The sequence below is a fragment of the Anabrus simplex genome, chromosome 13 (assembly GCF_040414725.1).
Source record: "Anabrus simplex isolate iqAnaSimp1 chromosome 13, ASM4041472v1, whole genome shotgun sequence".
NCBI classification, from domain to species: domain Eukaryota; kingdom Metazoa; phylum Arthropoda; class Insecta; order Orthoptera; family Tettigoniidae; genus Anabrus; species Anabrus simplex.
The window spans coordinates 37470947-37495315 of NC_090277.1; positions in this window are offsets into that span (position 1 = coordinate 37470947).

The window sequence follows — 24369 nt, forward strand, 5'->3', positions numbered from 1 at the left end:
AATCATTTCGGGTGTACTTGATCTGAGTGACACCGAGCTCGAAAGCTGCAGTCGCTTAAGTGCGCCAGTGTCCAGTATTCGGGAGATAGTAGGTTCGAACCCCACTGTCGGCAGCCCTTAACATGGCTTTCCTTGGTTTCCCATTTTCACACCAGGCAAATGCTGGGGCTGTACCTTAATTAAGGCCACGGCCGCTTCCTTCCCACTCCTAGACCTTCCCTGTCCCATCGTCGCTATAAGACCTATCTGTGTCGGTGCGACGTAAAGCAATTATCAAAAAACTAGCAATGATCTGAGTGACTCAGACGGTTAAGGCGCTGGCCTTCTGATCCCAAGTTGCTGGATTCGATCCTGACTCAGTCCGGTGGTATTTGATGGTGCTCAAATACGTCAGCCTCGTGTCGGTAGATTTACTGGCACGTAAAGGAACTATTGCAGGACTAAATTTCGGCATTTCGACGTTTCCGAAACCCGTAAAAAAATTAGTTAGTAGGACGTAAAACGAATAACATTATGATTTCGGGTGTACTTCCCATTCATTGGGTGGTGAATTTAAGAAATTATCTACCACTTCAAAACTAAGGCAACAAGTTATGTTTGTGTTTCACAGTTCTCATGAGAGCGAATAAATCGAGGAATTTTGCACCTTAATTTATTTTGAAATATTCAAAATGATGCTAGAAATATCATTTTAACAGTTTTATCACATATTTTCATCTATCCAGCGAAGTGAAATCTAAGAGAAAACGTTATTTGACGAATTGAAATGTCTAAATAATCAGCTTGTTGGTCTCTTTTCTAGTAGAATATATGTGATTTTAGTTTATTATATGTGGTGCGTACTTGTTGGCGAAGCGATTTCATACGTGTAAAAGTGATTTTCCTTACGATGTTACATTTATCATATTAAATTACGGCCGTTTATATAAAATGCACGTGATATTTTCGTGTTAGCCAATACCAGCAATTCGGCTACTTCGGCCGCCATGTTTTTCTTATATTACGGTCTGAGGATTGGAGTCGGTCTTGGCCACAGCCTCCCAGGAGCTACTATTTCATTACATTACCGGCAGATTTCGCTAGTACCCTAATTCTAAATAGGCATTTTGGTGTCTGTTCAGACTCTTTTCCAGAAAGAGAACTGAATACAATGGCGCATATGTATCCCTGCCTAAATAAGATACAGCTGAAGACTGAACTAGAAGTATTGTATATGAGAAATGGCTTTCAGAAAGATGATGGGGCCATTTCCATGTTGCAGTTTCTGCTTGACAATGAACTAGATAGGGACACATTTCCACAAGTATGCGAATTACTCCGAATTGTTGTCACGACCCCAATTACGACAGCGGAGCCTGAGAGGTGTTTTTCTACTTTGAATACGAATTAAAACGTTTCTGAGGAACACCATGACTGGAGAACGACTGTCAGCGCTGGCTATGCTTGCTATTGAGAAGAGATTTGTCAACAACATCAGTGACTTCAATCGTAAAGTGATTGAGAAATGTGCGCGATTGAAAAACAGAAGGATTGCTTTCCTGTACAAATAATCAGCATTTACGTGAGTTGCTAATCTAAATCCTATCATTTAAATAAGCATGGTCTAGTATCGTTGGTTGTACTGCATGCTAAATTGTTTAGAGTAGTGGCTATAATTTGCAAAATGAGAATAATTACCATGTGATACAGTAGAACCCTAACTAACCGAGATAATGTGGAGACTATTGGGGTCAATTCGGAAAAAATTATTTTAAAAAAATTACCGGTAAATGGGGTACATATTCCTTCTATACTTCTCGTCATACCCAGGTGAACTTCGTGCTGTTTAAAAACCAGGAATGGTGCTCGCATCCTTCAGTGTTCGCAGTGCAGTAAAGCTATTATGAATTTTACTATTGTTCTACACTAAGACAGCCGGCCCGCGGTGTAGGGGTAATATGCCTGCCTCTTACCCGGAGGCCCCGGGTTCGATTCCCGGCCAGGTCAGGGATTTTAACCTGGATCTGAGGGCTGGTTCGAGGTCCACTCAGTCTACGTGATTACAATTGAGGAGCTATCTGCCGGTGAGATGGCGGTCAAAAAAGCCAAGAATAACGGCCGAGAGTATTCGTCGTGCTAACCACACGACACCTCGTAATCTGCAGACCACCGGGCTGAGCAGCAGTTGCTTGGTAGGCCATGAGGTTTGGTTTGGTTCTATACTAACACCCAGGTGAAATTCGTGCTGTTTAAAAACCAAGAATAGTGCTCGCATCCTTCAATAATCTCAGTGTAGTAAAGTTATTGTGAATTTTACTTTTGTTCTACACTAACAAATTAGTCTCGTATAAAATTTATCCTCGGTTACAGGGGTTCTACCAAAGTATTTGTGAAGAAGGAACCGTACAAGGAACTGTTAGTGAAATGATTTATGTACCTATGTTACTCTTTTGCTGATTTGAGACATGAACAGAAATGTTGTGAACCTCCTAAAAATTTTGTCACGAGCCGCCACTGATTGAAATAAATTTTTGAAAGAATCATGTACGATCCTCAGTCAGACAAAAAAAACCATTCGCCAATCAGAGGGGTTGTTTAATAACTTTAATAGCTTCCAGTTCACATTTTTATCAATGGTATTCAATGACATTTTTGAGCTTGCTAATATATTATTTAACGTGCCCCAAAAGAAGTCTCTGGACGCTTAGTTCTGCCTTTCAAAAGTAAGACCCACACGGCAACTGACACTAGGTAAAAGGAATGAAGAAACATTTAAAACCAGTTTTAGTACGGCTGAGAAGAAAACCAAAATTGAACTAAAAAGACATTCTGGTTTAAAAACAGAAAGTGAAATTTTTCTAAAGTATCGAGTACTTTATTTTCAGATACTGGATTTAGTCTCCGTAGAGACTGATACAAGATTTCAAGATATGCAGAAGCTCCAATTTCTTTGCTAAGGGGATAGCTCTAAGTTTGAAGAATTTTCTAAAATCCTCCCTCTTGATGGTCTAGAGAACTTAAAAATGTCTTATCCCACGACATTTGACACACAGGTTAAAAAATGAACTTCAGTTTATCTATTCTGATTCCACCTACAAAAATACCAGTTTGGAGGAAATAATTCTCAATAAAAATGAACTCACGAACGTTTTCAAAGAATCGTATAAACTATTTTAATTAATACTTACCATACCGTCTACCAGCTCCTCAGTAGAAAGAAGCTTTTCGTGCCTTAAGCGGATAAAAACCTACTTAAGGAATTCAACATCGCAGGAGAGGTTGACTGCGCTGGCAACTATATCCCTGGAGAAGTCACTTCTCAGCGACTTGATGGATACAATGCCCTTTTACGATGACATCATTGATAAGCGTAAATTGTATAATATTGTATTCTAGGAAAATTTTCTTCGTCTCCTGTTAATTTAAAATTTAGTGCTTGACAATAATGTATTTTAGTGTACCATTTGCCACCGAGGTAGACACCTCATTTGCAAATAAAGAGATTTTGATTTTGATTTGATTTGATTTGATAAGTTCGCTGCTTCAAAGGACGGAAGAATAGATTTAACGTACAAGCAATAGACGTTACCGAATGTAATATTTCTTTTTTAGTTGATGTTATAGTTACATTGTGATTTTTAAAGTAATTGCATGAAAATTACACAGCGGATATTCGTAGACCATTATCATACCAAAAGATCTCCCCGATCCCTTATTTCCTCCTAGCTAGATTATCCAACACACCTATTCAAAATGTAGGCTACACATTAACTGCAGATGCGAGTGCTGGGCTGCACCAAACTTACAACCCACGAGCCGCCACTGGTATTATTAGTGACTTATTCAGACACGAAAGCAAGGTCCAGGAAGTTATTTCCTCGTGTTGGGAAACCGCAAACGTGGCGAAGGTTAAATTCGTTGGTGATCTCTAAAAGAAAGCAGGCGTCCTCATTGACATGGGTGAGAATAGGTTTAATAGATCCCGAATCGTCTGAGGCCCAGGCTAATTGGCTTATATTGAAATCTCCGCACACGATATTAGTGCCATTTTGTTTTGCTACGCGATTCATTCGAGCCAGGGTTTCTCGGAAGTCTGTAAGCCGTACTTTCACCTCGTACGGGGGCAGGTAACAGCAGACTGTATAGCGGTCGGCCAGGGGATGGGGTGGCTTTCACAACAACATATTCCCAGTTTCCCGTTAAGTCAGGTCGTTGCACTGGACCATACGCAGAGTTCACTGCTATTAAAACCCCACCTCCCTTGTTCTTACTAGTAATGATATTTTGCCTATCTTGGCGGAAAATAATATAATTGTTGTGCAGTATTTCACTATTGTCGATTGAAAAGTCGAGCGAGGACTCCGCTAAACACACGCAGTCGTTATGCATGTCACTCAGAGCAACGTTAAAGTCTACGAGTGATTTCTTGAGTAGGAATTTAGTACTAGTTGGGAAATGTACATATCTGAATAGGTAGAGGATATAATACTTCTGTAGGAAGGGTTAGGAAAGGACAGAATAGTGCATTGTGGAGATCTTTATAAAACAAAATTGGAGATCTGGAGGGTAGCACAGGATAGGGTGTCATGGAGATCAATATCAAACTAGTCTACAGACCTAGCGTCTCACCAGGGTGCTCATGTTTCAGTACCAAGCACTACATGTGGGATGTTAGAAATAAAAGCCTTGTCTGAGTGATGTGGTTTCTGTTGAAGACTAGAGACTCCATGACTGTGATAAAGACATTAACTATAATGGAGAGCTTGCTTACTTGGTTGGTCTATAAACTATGACCCTGATGATGATGATGATGATAATAATGTTATATACTTCTTGCACCTCTTCTTTAGAAAAAGTCAGTGGAAGTAATTTTCAGCTCATTTCCAGATAAATACTTCTTTTGCTGTGTGAAATGGACCAGAAAATAGAGGTGAAGGAGGAACCTGTCTGGCGTGAAGGCACGGCAAGTACATCCTTCGTAAGTATGATTTGTGATCATTTTATAGTTATCCGAATTTAATTGATATTCAAAATATTTTCAGATATATAAGTTATGAAGTTTTTCATCTGGAATAATGTTCAGTGCATAATGATAACAGGCATAAACTCTCCAAATTTAAAAAGTAATTTTTCAGGTGTTTCATTGCATGACACATCTAGGTAGGTATGGTGTATGTTGTAGCTGTCATTGGCCATCAGATGAGTGGTGATGGCATGTTGGATGTCATTCTGTGTTATTGTATTTATTAATGAACAAAACAGGCTTTCAGCCCCGAATACACGTTCACAATAATAATAAATAAATAAATAAATAACTAATAATAAACGCAGTCCAACCCAAGCCACCACCCTCCACCACATACAAAATAAAATGAAATGAACACCTCATCAGCCTGTTCTATGTTTACAATCTGCTGCTGGTGTTGCAACTTGCTGCTTGTTATCACTCACACCACGCGACCTTCTTGCTTCAGCAATTCCATCTCCTCTATTGTTTCCTGACCTACTCCAAAATAAGCTACACCAACAACATTACACTATTGCATACCAAACCAGCCATGACACTAACATTGCATTCAATCTTTCAGATTCCACCTCCTATAGTACAAGTCTAAATAATAACAACAATATTCCGTCATAACATTCCAATCCATCATACCACAGCTTTTACCAATCAGCGTTAACATTGCTTCATATCATTTCAATCCGCCATAACACTCCATAATAAAATTACCTCTCCATCTCCCAAAAATTTCGACCATGCATAACAAATACCAATCACGCCTATACCAACACCTCTCCAACATCATACTCCTTCCTCCTCTCCATACAAACAAACCACAATTTACAAATTTGTAATAAAATCACCTTCCTCCAGCTCCAAAAATTCAATACTCATACCAGACACCAATACAATAATACTCTCTCCCAACTTCCACGAATTCGGCCGTAAATAAACCATCTCAATACCATACCATACATCACCCAATCATACATACTAAGCCTCCAATGCTTCCGACACCATATCTCAGCAATACAACACATACCAACACCTCTCCAACATATTTCTTCCTCCTCTCCATACAAACAAACCAAAATTTACAAAATGACAATAAACTCACCTCTATCCAGCTCCAGAATTTAAATACTTATACCAGACATCAATACAATAATACCACCTCCCAACTCCCACGAAGTCAACCATAAATAAACCATCTCAGTACCAAACCATACATCACCTAAATACTAAACCTTTATATACCACCTCTACTTATATCACCACTTCTCCCACACTACATTCCAACGATATAACACTTTTCCAACACCACATTTACCACCACTCCTTCAACTCCAAATATCACAATAAATATATCACTTCACCATTTCCACCTCTCAGCCTTCACCAATTATTTACCATCATAACCTAATGAAATTACAATGAATAACCAATACCAGTCACGCATATACCAACACCTTTCCAACATATTTCTTCCTCCTATACCACTTCTCCATTACCATATTTATACCACCACTCCTCCAACTCCACATATCCACAATAATATACCACTTCACCATTGCCACATTTCAGCCTTCACAAATAATTACCATCATAACCTAATAAAATTACAATGAATAACAATTACTAACATATCGTATACCACTTCACCATTGCCACATTTCAGCCTTCACAAATAATTACCATCATAACCTAATAAAATTACAATGAATAACAATTACTAACATATCATAAAACAAACAGACCATGCAATCCTGCCCTCTTACCCAACTCCACCTAACTAAGTACTCAGTCCCTATCTTCCCTAATCCATTAGAATTTTAACATACTATCCCCTTCCCTTATACAGATAACTATTCCACCCCCCTATTCCCCTGCCCACCCTCTAACTCACTCTCCTTCATTTTACTCTCTCAGGCCTTTTTTGTCACACAAAAATACCTGTTCAATTCACCCCCTTTTTCCCATTGTTTAATAATCCATCTCAGTATTGCGTTCTCATCTCCTCTCCCCAGTATTTCCCGATGCTCGGCACTCAATAATCCATGTCTTAACCCCCTCGTTACCTCACAGTCTCTTAGCAAGTGAAACTCATCATTTACATCTCCACAAAGTACACACCTTGTCTTATCCCTGCCTTGTAACCAGCCTTTATTCCTTGGCAGACCTAAAAGCCACCACATCATCCCATATCGTTTTGACCTATCGACGTATCTAATATTCAACCCTGCTATCTCCTCTATTTTCGTCAAAACAGTCAGCGAATTTCTTAGTCTGCTTTCCCCCAATAATTTCTGCCTATGGATATCTCTAATTCTCCTTTCCAGTATATTCATCCCTCTCACTTCTGTCTTTGACCAAACCTCCCCCCACAGGTGTCCTAATCCTATCCTCTCCAAATATCCCTTTATTTTTTCTAACCATCCACCCTTATACATGCTCTTAAATTGCTGTACATATGCTGCCTGTAAAACTCTCCCACCTTCCTGTCTTTTTAAATTCATCCAATATCTAACTATTCTTTTCACACCCTCTGATTCCAAATCCTCCCCACACATTAATTCCGCCCCTACATTTGCTGTACACCTCGGTAAGCCCATCACTAACTTGGCAAAACTACTAACAATCCTTCTTAGTTCCTCTCTTTTCTCATCCAGCCCCCAAACTTCTGCTCCGTATAATACCCTCCCCACGATTACCGACCTGAACACGAGTCTCAGTGTTTTGTAACTGATCCCCGGGTACTTGAGTAGCAAATTTCTGACTGAGGCTAAGGCTGCCAATCCTCTATATTTCATTCTTTTGATCTGGTCACTCCAAGTTCCTTTATCATTAAAAATAACTCCTAGATATTCCAGCTTCCTTACCTGTTCCAATCTTTCTCCCTGAATTACCCAATTCCCTTCTATCTTTCTTCTCTTGTTCACCTGTACTACCAATATTTTAGACTTATTTCCATTAATTTTCAATCCCCATTTCCTCGCAAATAGCATCACTGACTCTAAGGCCCTATTCATCGCCCCTGAAGTTAACGTCATCAATAACACATCATCCGCAAATATCAGTCCTGGCACTTCCAAACCATTAATTACTGGTACAGCCCAATTTTCTGCCCCAAACCCCTCTAAAATATCGTTGATAAATAAAATAAACAGTATGGGCGATAACTTGCATCCTTGTTTTAAACCCACCTTGGACTCTAATGGTCCACTCATTCTCCCTTCTCCCAATTTTACACAAAACCTGACGTCCCTATATATTCCTTCCACTGCCCTCAACATCTTCTCCGAAATCCCTAACCTACCTAATTTCTCTAGTAGGGCCTCTCTATTTACCTTATCAAAAGCTTTCTCAAAATCTATTGCTGCTACATAAACCGTACTTCTATCCATATTCTTATACTTTTCTAAAATAGTCTTTACTATCATTATATTATCCACTGTTCTTTTCTTTTTCCTAAATCCCCCTTGGTAATCTGTCAAAATTTCATTTTCTTCCGCCCACCCGCTTATTCTGTTCGCTAGCACCCCAGTATATATTTTACTCAAAGAATCCAACAGAGATATACCTCTATAACTGTTCACATTGTTCCTACTACCCTTTCCCTTGTATATAGGGCATATAATTCCTGTTTCCCATTCCCTAGGGTAATTTCCTCCCTCGAATATCCTATTGAATAGTTTCACCATGCCCTCTATCATTATCTCATTTTTACTAATTTCCTTCCAAAACTTATTATTTATACCATTACACCCCCCGGCCGACTTCGCTCTGGCTCTGCTTATCACTCCCCGGATTTCCTCTCTTGTGATTTCTTTATCCAAGTCATAAATTGCCACTCCCCTATTCCTCCAAATTACTTCTTCTCCCGAACCTCTCCATCTATCACCCCCCTTTTTTCCTAGTAATTCATCGAAGTGCCTGACCCATTGCACTTCCTCAATACTCGTTCTCTCCATATTCCTTCCACCCTTCATAATTCTATTAATCTTATCCCAGACTCTCTCAAAATTGTTAGTCTTGCAGTCATTATTTATGGCTTCTATTTGTTCCTCTAACCACGTCTTTTTTGTCTCAGAGATTTTCTTTTTATACTCCTTCCTCAATCTACAGAAAAACTCCCTTTCTTGGCTCCCACCTTTCCTTCTATATTCTCCTAACGCGTCCATCACCTTTCTCCGCAATCCTTCACACTCCCTATTAAACCATTCTTCTCCCTCTTTCTTATTTCCTTTTCTAGCTTTCACCTTCTGCGCTATCATCTTTATTGGATGTAGCAACAATTCCAAGGCTTTATCAGTATCATTCTCTTCTAACGCCCCTTCCCACCCATATTTCAGAAGATGTAGCTCCTCCTTTACTACCCTATTCCAATCCCGGCCCACCTTCTCTGTCCATTTGTACTTATTATAATCCCTCCCTCGTTTATCCTTTGTCTCATTTTCCTTCATTGTACACTTCTCTTCCTCTCTTTTCAGCATAACCCTCACCGGGAAATGGTGTGACTCAATCCAATCTCCTATTTCCATACTTACAACTTCCTCAATCATCCCTTCCGAGCTCAAAACCATATCTATCACACTACCCCCTTTCTCCGTAACATATGTCAATTTCCCCGTCCTGTCGCCCTCTATCCACCCATTCAGAATATACAAGTTTCCCACAGCACACATCTCTAGGAGCTTCTCTCCATAACTATTTGTAATTTTGTCCTCACTCCTTCTGCTTTCTAACAAGCACATTCCATCCTCCCTACTATAAACTGGGCTCTGTTCTCCTATTCTCGCGTTCCAATCCCCAAATAACAACATATCCTCCTCCCCTGGATACATTCCCCTTATCCTACCAATATCCACCAATAACTCTTCAAAAAAATATTTATTTGCATATTCTGAATTACTAGGGTGGCAGTAAACAAACGCTAGATTTATTTTCTTCCTCCATCCCTCTCTCCCTCCCAAATTCAATCTCAGCCATATGGTTTCCATCATATCGGTCTCTATATCCTCTACTCTTTCACTAATTTCTTCCCTAATTAGAACTATCATCCCTCCTGGTGCTCGTCCCTTATTCCTCTCTTTTCTTCTATATTTATATTTTATCTCAAACCCCTTCCATGCAATCTCCCTCCCTGTTTCCAACCACGTCTCCAAGAGTGCCACAACATCGAAACTTTCAATTACTTCCCTAACTTTCTTGTTTCCTAATTTGCTCCTTACTCCTTCAATATTCACACATCCTATCTTCCAATATTGTTATAACTTTCCCTCCCTCCCTTCTAGGTCTCCCCCTCTATTCTTACTTCTAGTATTTATCGACCTCTCTCCCTCTGTATCCTCCATCCCTTTACGTACTTTTCCCCATATGTCTTTTAAGCTCTTACTCCTGACTTTACTCATAATTTTTTTACCTTCTTGTCGATCTGTCTCCTCTTGACCTTTCTTGTTCACTACACCACTGCACCCTGCACTCACCCTTTCTTGCTGCTCACCCCCACTCTCCCCCTCACTATTTTGGACTTCTGAATCCACCTCCCTTTGTCCTTTCTTGCTCACTGCACCTCTACACTCTCCTCTCCCAGTTTCTTGCGGCCCACTCTCACCGTCCACTTCACTATCTTGGTCTTCTGTCTCCCGGCTGCACTGCCCATTCTCTTCCGAGATGCCCTGCTCTCCTGCCACGTCCCTCCTCCTCTTCTTTTCTTCTTTCTTCTTCCCATCTTGCCTTGTCCTCTCACCACTCTCAACCCTCTCGTTTTCGTCCATTTCCTTTAGCTTAGTCACTGAATGAACTCTGACCCATCGCCCGTTTGTCACCTCCAACCTCAGACCTCTTATTCGGGCCTTTAGCCCCTGGTTCCTCGCTCTCCATAGGTGCCTATTCAAGATCTTCGCGTTTTCACTTCCTTCTCTTCCCATGTCTCCTTTTACCCCTATTTTCCGCCCTTGTAAATTCTTGCTGTTCCTTAACACAGAATCTGCCATTAAGGTTGAGAACAATTTAACCCTAATTGGCCTCCGACCTTTGATTTTACCAACTCTCTCTACATCATCAATGTCTACCTCACTAAAGTTTATCTTCATAACATCACGTATAGCTTCCACCACCTTAAATATCAACTCAAACTTGCTCTCTCTCGCCCCTTCCTCAATTCCATATATAAATATGGCTTTTTTCAATCTCTCCTGCCTGTACCCCTCCGCTTCTTTCTTCAACTTCATCACCTCATCTTTCAGATGTTTCACTTCCCCTCTCAATAACTCGATTTCTTTCTCGTTATTGACCACTCTCCTGCTCGATTCCTCTGTCTTCGTTTCAAGCCATTTCTTCATGTTCCCTATCTCCCTTCTCTGCTCCTCCATCATGTCCTTTATTTCCTGCACCTTATCCCATTGACACTTCTCCTGCATAACTTCACTTACAACCACCCTGAGTGCGGCCAAATCCTCCGTACTATATTTTCCACTGGTATTTGGGCCTGGGTTTACTTCCACCCCCCCAATAACCAGTAACACTGCTATCACTGTCACCACCAGCACCGCTTCACTCATTTTCAATCCGTCCGCCACCAATCCACTCCTGGCCTCCTTCTTCTGCCTTGCCTGCCATTTCCCAATAGCGGCCCGGTACTGTTCAATGCCGACCATGTTTACAGCACGCACTTCGCAACGCAACCTCTCTCCTCGACCGCTCGAGCTAGACGTTCTGTGTTATTGGAAATAATGGGTAGTTTTTGATGTAAGAACCTTGTATTCATTATTTTTTCCCATGGATAGTGTAAAGATTGGTTACTTAACACTAATTATTTTCAGTGTAATTGAACTGAACAGGCCGTATCCTTTAAATAATTAGCATCTTCGTCTTACCTACAGGGCCTTGGTAGTATTCCCAGTGAGTTTGAGATGTCATTACTTCACACTAAGTGCTCATTCAGGATCCATTCAATGCCATGGACTTAATGTTCTTTATTTGGTAAAACAACTGATCTTATTCACCTAAAATCATGAAACGAGAGGATCAAATCCACTAATTGAGCATTCTGTATTATTTTCTGTGGCACCAACATATTTACTTCTACTTATCTCACTGCCTGTGTGTTTTATTGACACGTGTATGTGGAGTTCGATAATTGTTGAATTTTGTTCATATTTTCTCCTGATTGAATAGATTTTATGACATTAATGATCAGCTTGTATAATTGGGTTTTCCACTTCATTATATGGGCTTGTATGGTCATGGAGGAAAATTTTTGTTTCCATTTTTTTCATGTTTTTAGTTGTTTTTGTACAGTTCCTCATGTTGTTTACTTCCTAATTTGAAAGTTTGTACAGCCATCTCCAAGGTGAGAGCTACATTAACCTAACTCTGAACAATTCTGTTGAGTTTTTGGGACTTATATTCATGAAAAAACAACCATAACATCCGACAGTTGTGGAAGCTGCTGAAAAACAAAGTTAAGAGAGAGCTGTGGGAGGGGGATGACGATTATTTATAATCTTCTTCTTGAACTATCTGTGTCTTGCTCAGAAATATCTTAGCTTGTTGGCAGCATTGACAGCACTCCTGGATGGAGCAGATGGGGCAATCTGTAAAATTAGTGTTGTTACAGCAGTGATACTTAAAGAATGCCTTAAATATGTCCCCACAACAGAAAGAAGTTATGCAACCTAGAAGGATGTGTAAACAGCACCAGGTCATCCTCAGTACTGAGTCCAATCCAGCATCCTATGATTTACTCATCCAGGTAGCAATACAACTTCTATTCATCAGTAAGATGGACTCGCAACATTTTGGAGCATTGCAGTTACCAGAATTATAATAACTGCAAATGCACTGCATGAAGGTATGGCATTGTAACATTGTTACAGTAACAAAACATTACTCGAGATCAGACTCTACTCAAGAAGCAGTATATTTTAAATTACGTGTCTGTACGGCACAGCTACCCTTAAATGATAAAATGCATTGGACATTGTCAACATTACCTTCTGCTCACTTTAATGGAGCCATTTGAGCATATTGCTTCGAGCATGTTGTGAATCATCACTCTGTTGTAGCACCCATGTGCTGTGTGTGTGTGACGGCTGAGTGGACTCTCATGCCTTCTGTGATTTTGATTACTAGTCGTGTGTACGGAGTCTATCACAAGAGTGCACAACTATCGCCAGACACTAACACTAGCGCGGCCCTCTTAAGAATGAGGCTGTCTGCAGTTGAGACTGGCCAAGTGTGGACGTATTGCAGCCATGTCTCTATTTTCATCTTCTAAGATGGACAATCCGACTGGGGTCGGATGATGTGTAGTATAATATTCTGTTTAGGGATTAAATTATTTTGTTTTTGAATGTTCAGTTGTAACCTTAGTATGTAAGATTTTTAATTAGTTTAAACATTTCTTTTGTTTTGGGTGCTTACCAGTGCATGGGTCGATACTGGTATGTTGCAATGGGATATATTGCTACTCTTGTAAGTACTACATTTTAAAATATTTCTTTGTCATTTAATTTATTTGTGTCTTCCTTGTTGTGAAATTTCTGGATTGATATTCTCTTTTCTGTATGCTGTTGAGCACCATGTTGTTGCTATTTAAAATATATGCCCATTGGTTGACTGGTAACTTTGAAATTCTTTTGCTTTTGCAAATTTTATTTCCCTCCCTGATTTATATTTATTCTGCTCATTTATGGTGATTCCTTGTATTATTTTGTTTGGTGCACATGTTATAGCTATTAAGATTTTCTTGTGCCTTCCTGTGTTCTTGCAAGTTTTTGTTTTGTCATTTTGTTATGGTTTATTCATATTAATTCCATTTGTTTCATTTCTGTAATGATCTTGTGTTGACCTATGTGCTGCGTAATCACCATTTTTGTCACCTTTTTCTTCTTAGTTAATACCATATTATTATTATTATTAATTTTAGTACTGTAAATTTTATTTCTCCCTTTTATGTTAATGTCCTTCATTATTTAAACTTCATATTTATTAGGTTTATTTCAAGCTTATATTTTAAAATGTACTATTCTAACAAACATGTTCACTTAATAATATATTATTTCATGGGGTTTTATGCATTCCTTGGTTGAGGGTTTCTGGCGTTTGTTATCCTTATCTTAACTTTGCATTGTAGCATTATCTTATCTGTGTTTTGCCCAATTATATAACTTTCTCATTGTTTTTCTTATCTTGGGGATTCTTCTTTTGTTCTGGCATAGCATTGCTAATAATGTTCTTGTTGTTGATTTGATCGTGGCGTGAGATCGTGTTTGACTCTCTGTGTGTTGATGCCTTGGGTTGCCGGACCTGCCTTGATTTCTCTCCTATTGGATGTGGATTTAATTGTGTTGATTTACTAATCCATGTTACTTTATTCATGATTTATGTTTTAATTATCTGTGTTATGTTAAATTTTGGCCCATTATGTGTTACTAACTTGTGTGTTTAGAAGGTCCTTTTGTTTTATTTTCATATGACAATTATTGCATTATTATCACAAAACTCTCTTGTTAATTTCAGCCTAACTGTTCGTCCCATATTTAAATGTACTAAACTATTATTTGATATTAAAAATAGGATATGTAAAAATTGTGCTAGTTTACCTTTGTTAGTAAAAAGAAAAATATTTATTTTTAAATCCTTATATTTTAATTTCATCCATTTATTTATAAATTTTTCAAGATTTTATTATATTATTACTGAACTGGTTACTTATATTTTCAAATTTTCCTTTATTTACAAAACATTTGAAATATTTAAAAAATTCTTTAATGTAATTTATTACTAATTCTATAATAATTTTATTTCAAAAAAATACTGGTGTTCCTTTTTGACGCCCTGTTCAGTATTTCCTGGGGATCTAAGCCTCGTTTCAAGTGGGGTGGGTTTTCAGTGCAGATTTCTTTGCTTCCACTTGTGGCTGGATATGTTATATATCTGAGTGTCATTGTGTTATGTTTTGATTTGTGCTTCCCTCCTTTGTCTTTAATGTACCCATGTTGTATTTGTTGAACATAACATCATTCCTCCTCATCTCGCCATTGTGTTACAGCATAACTGTCAGAATACTCTTAAGTCTTCATACTCCTTTGCTTATGAGATTGCACATTAAGTAAATCTGAAGGAGTAAAATTCTTATTCCCTGATATGGTAAGGAATTTATGTGGCTCATGTGTGGACATTGTGATGGTTGAGTGTTCCATTGAAATGAAAATTAACCTTCTACTGCATTTAAAAACTAGAGAATGGCATAACTATTGACCTCCTCATTTTCCACCATGATATTATAACACTAGTATCATGTGACCTGATTAGTTGTGGGTACTGCAACACCTGTATTAATGTTCTTTGAAATCTACAACCACCTTATTATTGCTATCTCAGTAGAAACAAAATTCTGCAGGATTTCAGTAGTTTAGTTTTTAAGCAAGTTTAGAGGTTTAGAGTGGTAGGGGAGGCCATAAAGTTACTATGATAAAGGATTGTAGTAAATATAAGGTTCACTATTTCAAGAAGAAACTGGTAGTGACATCGAAAGCTACATCATCCTAGACCATAGACTGATAAGCTGACTGATATTAGAAATGAATGTAGTCTGTAGAAATAAATTTGTGACAACATATACATTGATTATTTTAGAAACATTTTCTTATAATTATACATTTCAGGTGTAATAATGATACCTGTGTACTTTTAGCTTTGTTGTCATGACTGTTTTTTGTTCTGTTTGAGTTCTTGTAACTGGTAACTACATGATATGATATATAGTCCCCTTCTCCGGGGTCGCTCAGTCGGCGGAGCGAGAGTCCCAAAGGGTGGACTGTTCGCAGGGCTAACTTGCTTTTATGGGACTCACCGACAGAACATTTATTTTTACAGGGCCATTGGTGACTGGATAGGAGACATAATGTTGAATGAAAATCAGGACAAATAACAACAATGTTTATTAAAATATAATGAAAACTCAGCCTGGACAAATGCAAAATTAAAAAAAAACATAATACAATATTTCATCAAAATAATTCAATTCATTATTGTTTGTGAACAAATAAAATGACTGAGTCCTTGCATGCTTCTCGGTTTCATTTGATTCCATTACTTCTTCAATGAAACTCCCTCCAACATTTTACTCTGCAACATTGAATTAATCATGTGATTAGCAATACTATCATTTTCAATTGTAACACAGGTTTAGAAAATTCTCAGGTAAATTACTTTAATACCTCTTTGAGAAACTTCACTATCGAAATTGCTTTTACTTATTTAAAAAATTTTGTTAAAGATTTACTTTATCACACTTGTGAAAAATCCTTTCTAAATCATTTATCACCATCGTGAATTTCTTTAGCTTATTCTTAATAAGTTCTTTACAAATCACTTTTGGAAAACTCCTTACAATGTTTGAGATCGTCGTTATAATTTTGGAAAACTCTTTACCATTTTGAGAAACTTCTTTACAATGTTTGAAAATTTTGAAAAATCCTTTGGCGAACTTCCCCTCTCTCGTAGACTTCGCTCGACTGTATTCTTTTAGAATTCTTAATAACGTTTCCTAACTAACTAGTATTCTATGGATGGATAGAGTATCACGCAACACTATGTGGAATCAACAACAACAATATCAGTGCATCATCAATCACATCAAATACACAAAAGATAAGCATTCCTGGAATGATGTGGGAAAATGTCATGAAATAACATAATCCTAACAACTGTTTATAAGTAGATTTATCACACAATAGAACTATAATATTATTATTATTATTATTATTATTATTATTATTATTATTATTATTATTATTATTATTATTATTATTATTATTATTTTATTCATTTATTGTAACCTTCTCTTCCTCTTGAATTCGGTTGAAGATCCTTACAACATTACCTGACCATAATGAGAACTCCTCATGACTGTAGTATAAGATGGAATAGGATGACAAAATTTTTTATCTCTCGATGAACAATCATCACCATCATTAGAAATATGCGTTTAAGAGCCTCGAGAAAATCAAATAATGATTAAGTCGTGCATTATTCATATCAGTTGTTGAGCGAAGAACAAGAACTATTATTAGTCCCTAAATCTTTTCATACCATCATAAATCACTATCACCACCGTCACTCAATATAATCACTGTGATTCATTATAATCATTATGATTGATATGCACCCTAGTAGTCCCATATCGTCAATTCATCAAAATTACTATCACAATGATCGCTTAATTTTTTTCAACAACTCATTAAAATTTCCCGACCTTCATTGTTATTATTAAAATTATTTTTATTTCCTACAATGGCTCCTAGAACGTTCTCTCGATGAACTGTTCCTATTACTCGTCGATTATCTTCCCTTCTAGTATCAATTGTCATACATCCCGAACAGGTTTTTAAAATTACAATTTAATCATAATTTACTCCTATTTTAATCACATCCTCTTCGTCATGATTATTACGATGTATAACCTTATTTTATTTTTATTTTTATTATTCTCATTATTATTAGGTCTTAATCCCTTATAATTTCTTTTGAAGATCGTAATTACTTATGTCCTTGTCAACTCACTGGCAACAGGGATTACTCATCACCGAATTCGAAAAAAAGGAAACCATTATTCCAAGAAAATGCAAAGATAGGACAATCTTGAAATCACAAATCAACGAAGGAATGAATACTCTACCATCACCATTACGTACAACATTACTAAAGAAACTACATTCCTCTAAGCAAGAATACAATCTACTAGGCATCTACTAAAAGAGAAGAAATTTTACAGCGGTACTTATAGTTCCGATGAGAATTCGTGTCGTCGGGATGCAGCTATGGGCGTCGGCGTCCTCTTCCTCAGCTATGATGGTTTACAGGTGTACAAGGTCATCGTGTTGGCGTGCACACTGGAGTCTAATCCATCATGACTATGGCTACGTCCAGCATCGTCGTATTACTCCAGCAGTGTTCCGGAAAATTCCAATCCTTTCCTCGTGTTCGTTGCATCTTGACTGCTAGGTTTCACGGAGATAGCTGAAACTGAAATTCTGCATTAACAATAGGATCCACACTAGTTGTAACTCACTAAATTATTCACAACACTTAACTGGTGCAACGATGCATTTTCAGGTCCAGGTTTACTACCAGCTTCGACTTCCAAACACTTTCACCTAGTTACGATACGTCTTAAAGCTGACAAATAATATTACTGGTTACTACGATGTTTAAAAGCCAGATTACTTCTCGAATATTCCCTTAAGATCGTGCCTTTCCTTTTTAATGTCCAATGGAACATTCCATGAGTTTCTATTATAAAACCTGGCTTCAATGAACACACGAACTGTCTACGGTTCAGCAAGTTCCACACGGGAAAATGTGCGGCTGTAATAAACTCGTTGAATACTGCATTGAGCTGACGACAAGTTGCACTGGCACTCAAGATAAAGCAATGGTTGTGCCGTACGAGAATTATACAGGTATTAACGTCGTCTGCAAATACTCTTCCTTTCCGTAGAGAATGCACTGTTCATCTTCTCCGTAAGAATACGACTGTACGACGTTCTTCAAACTTGTTCTGTTCGTCGTTTCGTAAGGTACTCTTTTGTACTGTTCGGTGTTTCACAAAAGACTCTTCCTCGACTTTGTTCTAGAAAAATCCTAAGATTTTCTAGCACCTTCCTCTATTTCCATTGGCTGTTGGCCACCATGCGCCGTGATTCGTCTTTCACAGCTGCGATTGGATTCTTCGAGAATAATATTCCCCTCTCGTCTTCCGGTGTGTCAGGTGACGTTACTGCGTGCGCTGGCGGCCTTCAACAGCTGTTGACCTACTTTCGGCTGGCTCCCATCGGCACGGCACGGTAACAGCTGATACACGCGCTCTCGTAAACCAATATTCCGTAATAAAATTTTTCCATCTTTCCCAAATTAGCTGAGGCACCATTTAGACGGGTACAATATATATATTCGGATAGTTTTTAGGGATAATATCATTTCCAGATGCATGAATGCAGTGGGGCTCTATACAGAGACTGTAATGGTAGTTTTGTTCTCTTTTTATTGCTGTCATAATATCAAGGATTACTCCTTGATAGTACTTACCAGTAGAATTCTCAAGAGGATTGTGGACTTGTTTATTAAAATAAAACCTTGATCTTCAAAATGAAGCATCTCGGTTGGAATACGTTTCTTCTTTACCTGGAGGTTTTGGGTTGAATTTCCTTACTTACAATTTTAAGGGCTTATTTGCCTCCCTATTGTGGGGATGTTAAAAGCCACCAAATCTTCACCTTACTTATGAGTGGCAGATGCTGTGATTCAAGTGCCATATGAACCAGATAGCAAGCCCAAAATTTGTTACTTGTACATCAAAATATAAAAACATTGAATTATTAATATACACATGCCACTGGACTTCAGAGTGTCTCCAGATATTACACACTATTGTTTTCATTGTTTAAATTTGTAGTAAGCGTTTTTAGTTACTTGTTAGTCTTTCCCGTTTCCATTTAGATTTTTTCGACAGTCTGGAATATACCTAGCATGAAATATTGTTTTTTCCATTATTATCCATGCTCGATATTGGATCCCATAAATTTCATCCTTAGATATGTAAAAGGTTTACGTTCTCGTAGGTGCACATCAGCATTGTAAGGAAAGGATGGGCCTGTAACTTGAGACTCTGCTGAGAAAATCCCACATGCTGTTTGGCCTCTCGCCTTTGGCTCCAAACCTTTCCCCTAATTTGAAACAACTTTCCAAATGAAATGGAATTCGAACAGGAGCTTTCAATATTAATGGGGCTTATGGAGGAAAGGAAGAAAGAAATTAGAACTGGCTACGTCAGCAAAGACGATGCATCTGGATGTGCTAGGAGTTAATTTTATTCGGGTCAAGAGAGATAACATATGGGGAGAAGTTTATAATATACTGTATACTTGATGGGTGTTAAGAGGGGAAGGTCAGAATATGAGGTAGGACTGTTCATCAGGAATACTGTTGCAAAATAAATTTGGCGAATATTTCACATATCAATTTCATCATTTCCAAGGTCTAGATGTAGCTCCTAGTGAGTTGGAAGCAATTAAAACCATTCAAAAGCAATTTCCGCCAGATGTAAAAAGGTTACTGACAGCTACAGACGTGGAGTCAACAATTGAGATAGAAAATACCTTGAGACAGCTAGACATGACCACCGTACATCCCACAAGCAGGATAATGCATAGTACAAATAATGAAGAAATGATAAACATTTTAACACAGGAGAATCCTGATAAAAATGTATCATAAATGCAAAAAGGGGAAATGTAAGAAATTAAGGAAGAAAATAATGGATCGAACGAGATGGAAGAAGAAGAGAAGAAGACAGATGACAGTTTAGGAGAGGTTATCAAGCTAGCGAAATGTATAATGGAAACAACAGATTTATACCATACTACTGACCCAAAAATCAATTTATAGGAAACAGAGATAGATTTAATTTCGGAAGAAAACAAAGATATGAAGGAAGAGAAGAAGGAAATTATAAGGAAAGGGAGCACAGGAATAGAAGGTACATTCAAGATCTGAGAGAAGCAACCCAAAACAAGGAGAAATTGGAATGACTAATTAAAGATCAGGATGTAAACGGAGACATGGAAGGAACGAAAAGTCTTGAAGTACAAAGATACAAGGGAAAGGAGCGAGAGGAGCAAGAGGAGCGAAGATTAAATCCTACTGCTCAGTCTTTTGATTATACTGTAGATTAGAGACAACCTAGAGTAATAAAAAAATGTCTATTTAAGGATAGTTGGGAAAATAGAAAATATTACAGGCAAAGGAAACAACAGAATTCTAAGTTGGATAATTGCACAAATCGAATCTTGGGATGCGGGATCGGATGAGTTAGTAGATGATGTAACAGTAACTCCAATAAACATCAGTATTGTCTACCTATAATCATAGTAAAGGTAAGTGGGATAAGAACGCACTGCTTAATAGATTCTGGATTGAGTATTAGTGTAATATCTCAAGGACTATTTCTCAAAATCGGTCAAAAGTTTAAACTACCAATAATTCCGGTATCAAAAGTTAAGATCAGAGGAATCATACCGGATAAATCAATCAAATGTAAAGTTCAGGCATACTTAAAGGTTGGCATAGGAAGAGTGAACTTTGAACATCCATTCATTGAAATTAACAAGATAAAATCAGCATGATTTTGGGAATAGATTTTATGACAATGACAAGAATGGCCATAGATTTGGAGAAACAAGAAATTAGATATCCTATCCATGAACATGATAGTGAAGAAATATAATAAAGAGTCAAATTAAATGAAGATGCATTATATTAATGAACATATGGGAATAGAAGGACAGGAGGTGAATAACAAGATGAAGGAATATTTAAATCAAGGCAGAACAGGGTATTAATCTAATGGAAGAAGGAATATTGGAAGGTATTGAGGAGAGCATCAACTTTACAGTTCATAAATCAACGGGACAGATACCAAGTGTCGGGCACTACAACATGGGACTCAGTTCTAATGCAAATAAATGAATAAAGACCCAGCATTGAAGAAGTGAACCAGTAAGTAAGGGAACGAATGAGTAGGCAATTTCAAAGAAGAATGAGAAGAATACACCATAAGAAGTTCCATCCACCACTCAAAGAAAATGATCTCATATTAATAAGAAAACCAGATACGTCTAATACGTCGGTTAAGATTTTTCGAAGTTCATACATTTTTTTGATGGACCGTATATCATTAGAAGAGTATTCAGTAATAACGCATAAGAGGTAGAAATTATGAGTGGCACATACAAAAGCATACATAATGCCACAAACATAAAATTGTATCATGAGAAGGATCAAGAATTCACACAAAATAATATGATGGAAATTTGCAAAGAAAAGGACAAATCTGATACTGAATACAAGATGGATAATTGTGACAAATCAGATTAAGCCAGATAAAGAAACCAAATATCTCTATAAATAATACAAGGCTAGTATAAGGAAACATACATGAAAGAAATAGATATGAAAAGCTACACGATTTAATGGAGGTTGAAAAGATAATAATTCAGGACAGTGAAAAGTCCCATTAAATAGAAGCAAATCAAGTAAATATATTGCACTAAATATATTTAGTCAAAAATTCTAGTGGGAATAATGTGCCATTTCACGGTCCTAAGAATACAATTCAGTGTAGTTAAGATGGTCACAATTGCTGGTAACGAATTTAAACAGAACGCATAAACTCGATATACAATATATATCAAAGAGAGATGATATAGTGTAAAGTCGGAATAATAAAAATCAATATAGCAGTGGCTGAGACAAAACAAGAATCAGAATTGTTAAACACTACTGAAAAATGATAAATGAACAAGCTATTTTGGAGAGCAGACATATTAATTCGAGGAAGTTAGTAATGCAATCATCGTCGCCATAAGACCTATATGTGTCGGTGCGACGTAAAGCCCATAGCAAAAAAAAAAAAAAAAGAAATGCAATTATAAATTCAAGACATAGAAGCGAATCATTAGAAGAACTGATAACCACATCAGATATACCTGAAGAGCATATAATCATAAAAGCAGTAATAACATCTGTGAAATCAGAAGACAATTGTGAAGATACTACACATATTGGAGTTCATCACGGCGAAGACTAGGCCTTGACTCAGTTAACAGAAAAGGAATTCATTATAACGCAGCAATAGCTAATTCAAACTTTTAAAACAGTAATATACGATAAACAAAGCTGAAATGAAGGCAGACATATTGGTGATCTGCAAAATTATTATGATAAAAATTGAGCTAAAATAATTATTAATGGAATTGTAAAGGTAGAAGGCTTTGAATTCCGTGTAATGTTACAACGAACTTCATACATGTATTCCTGTATCCCTATTGCGCAAGACTTGTCTGGCATGCAATTCTAAGAAGATGACGGTGAGATTGTCTGGAGGAGGCTAAGCTGAGGTGACGGCAACTAAGAACTACATCGCCAAGAGCATCATGGAGACGAGCAGCATAATGTGAACGCTACACCAGAGCCGCACATAACGAGGGAGACGTGATCCAATCCCGGAGCCGAAGGGAAAAACATAAGTTTTCATTGTAGTAAGGTAAATGAAATTAGTTATGAATTCCAAAGGAGTCATCTTAATTGCTTGTGAATAGATGTTCGATCTTTGATATCTTCGAAATGGTTCAATTATGTGAGATTCTCACGAAACATATTTACATTGTGTTGAAATACATGGAGATAGGTAGTCATCCTAAAGATAAAACCAATTCTAGTTAGGGAGTGTGTAGTGAACAACATGTTAGTGCCAATGTGATAAAACCAAAGAATATTGGGAGCTTATACATGTGAGATCTGAAGTGCAGAGTGGTAGAATATTTAAAGTTTTATGTGAAGTTATGATTGATATTTTGGTATATGAAGGTTAGATAATGCCATATGAAGTCAGAGTAGGATTAAATATATGGATATAAATCAAAGACATGTTGAGAATAGAGAGGAGGATATTGAATTAGTGAAGTAAATAGCTGGGAATGAAATGATTTTAAACATCAAGGTGTGATATATAATGATTAGAGATGGGCATTATCGACTAGTCGGGCGATAGTCCCTTCGAACTATCGACTAAATAGTCGAATGTTTTCAGTCGAACAAAAGTATTCATTACTTCCTGTCGAGAAGACTGAACAGTCGAATGAAAGTATTCATATAACGCAAGTAGTCAGTCCATGAAAAACATTCGAATGTTTCCAGTCGAAACTCTCCGTATCAAAAATGGAGAAATCACTTGTATAGACACCCATTAAAATCCGATTTACGCACTCGTTCGTATACGGGGCTAATAGATGGAGAGATGCCGTTAATATGAACCAGCATCATACGAATGGCCTTTCTTGGTGCTAAATGGACAGTGAAACGTAGAAAGACGAAAATGAGGCTCTATTCCCGAACAATGCTAACAATAATAATATGTAAAACGCGTTGCTGTAGTACACAATGAAGATATACTGTATATGAGAACAGCCAAACACAATATTACCGTATTTTCTAGATTATTATCATAGTTATTCAGATTATTATTATTATTATTATTATTATTATTATTATTATTATTATTATTATTATTATTATTATTATTATTATTATTATTATTATTATTATTATTATTATTATTATTATTATAGTTATGCCTTATGTATGAATAGGGCTTAACGTAATTAACAGAAACAAATATGCAACGAAATAAAGAGCATATAAACGAAAACAGAAAATCGCCATATATCGTAGGTACATATAAAGTTAACATAATTATATATTACATATCCGAAGTGACCATAAACCGATAGTTCCATTCACTCCCATGTCGCTGTGAC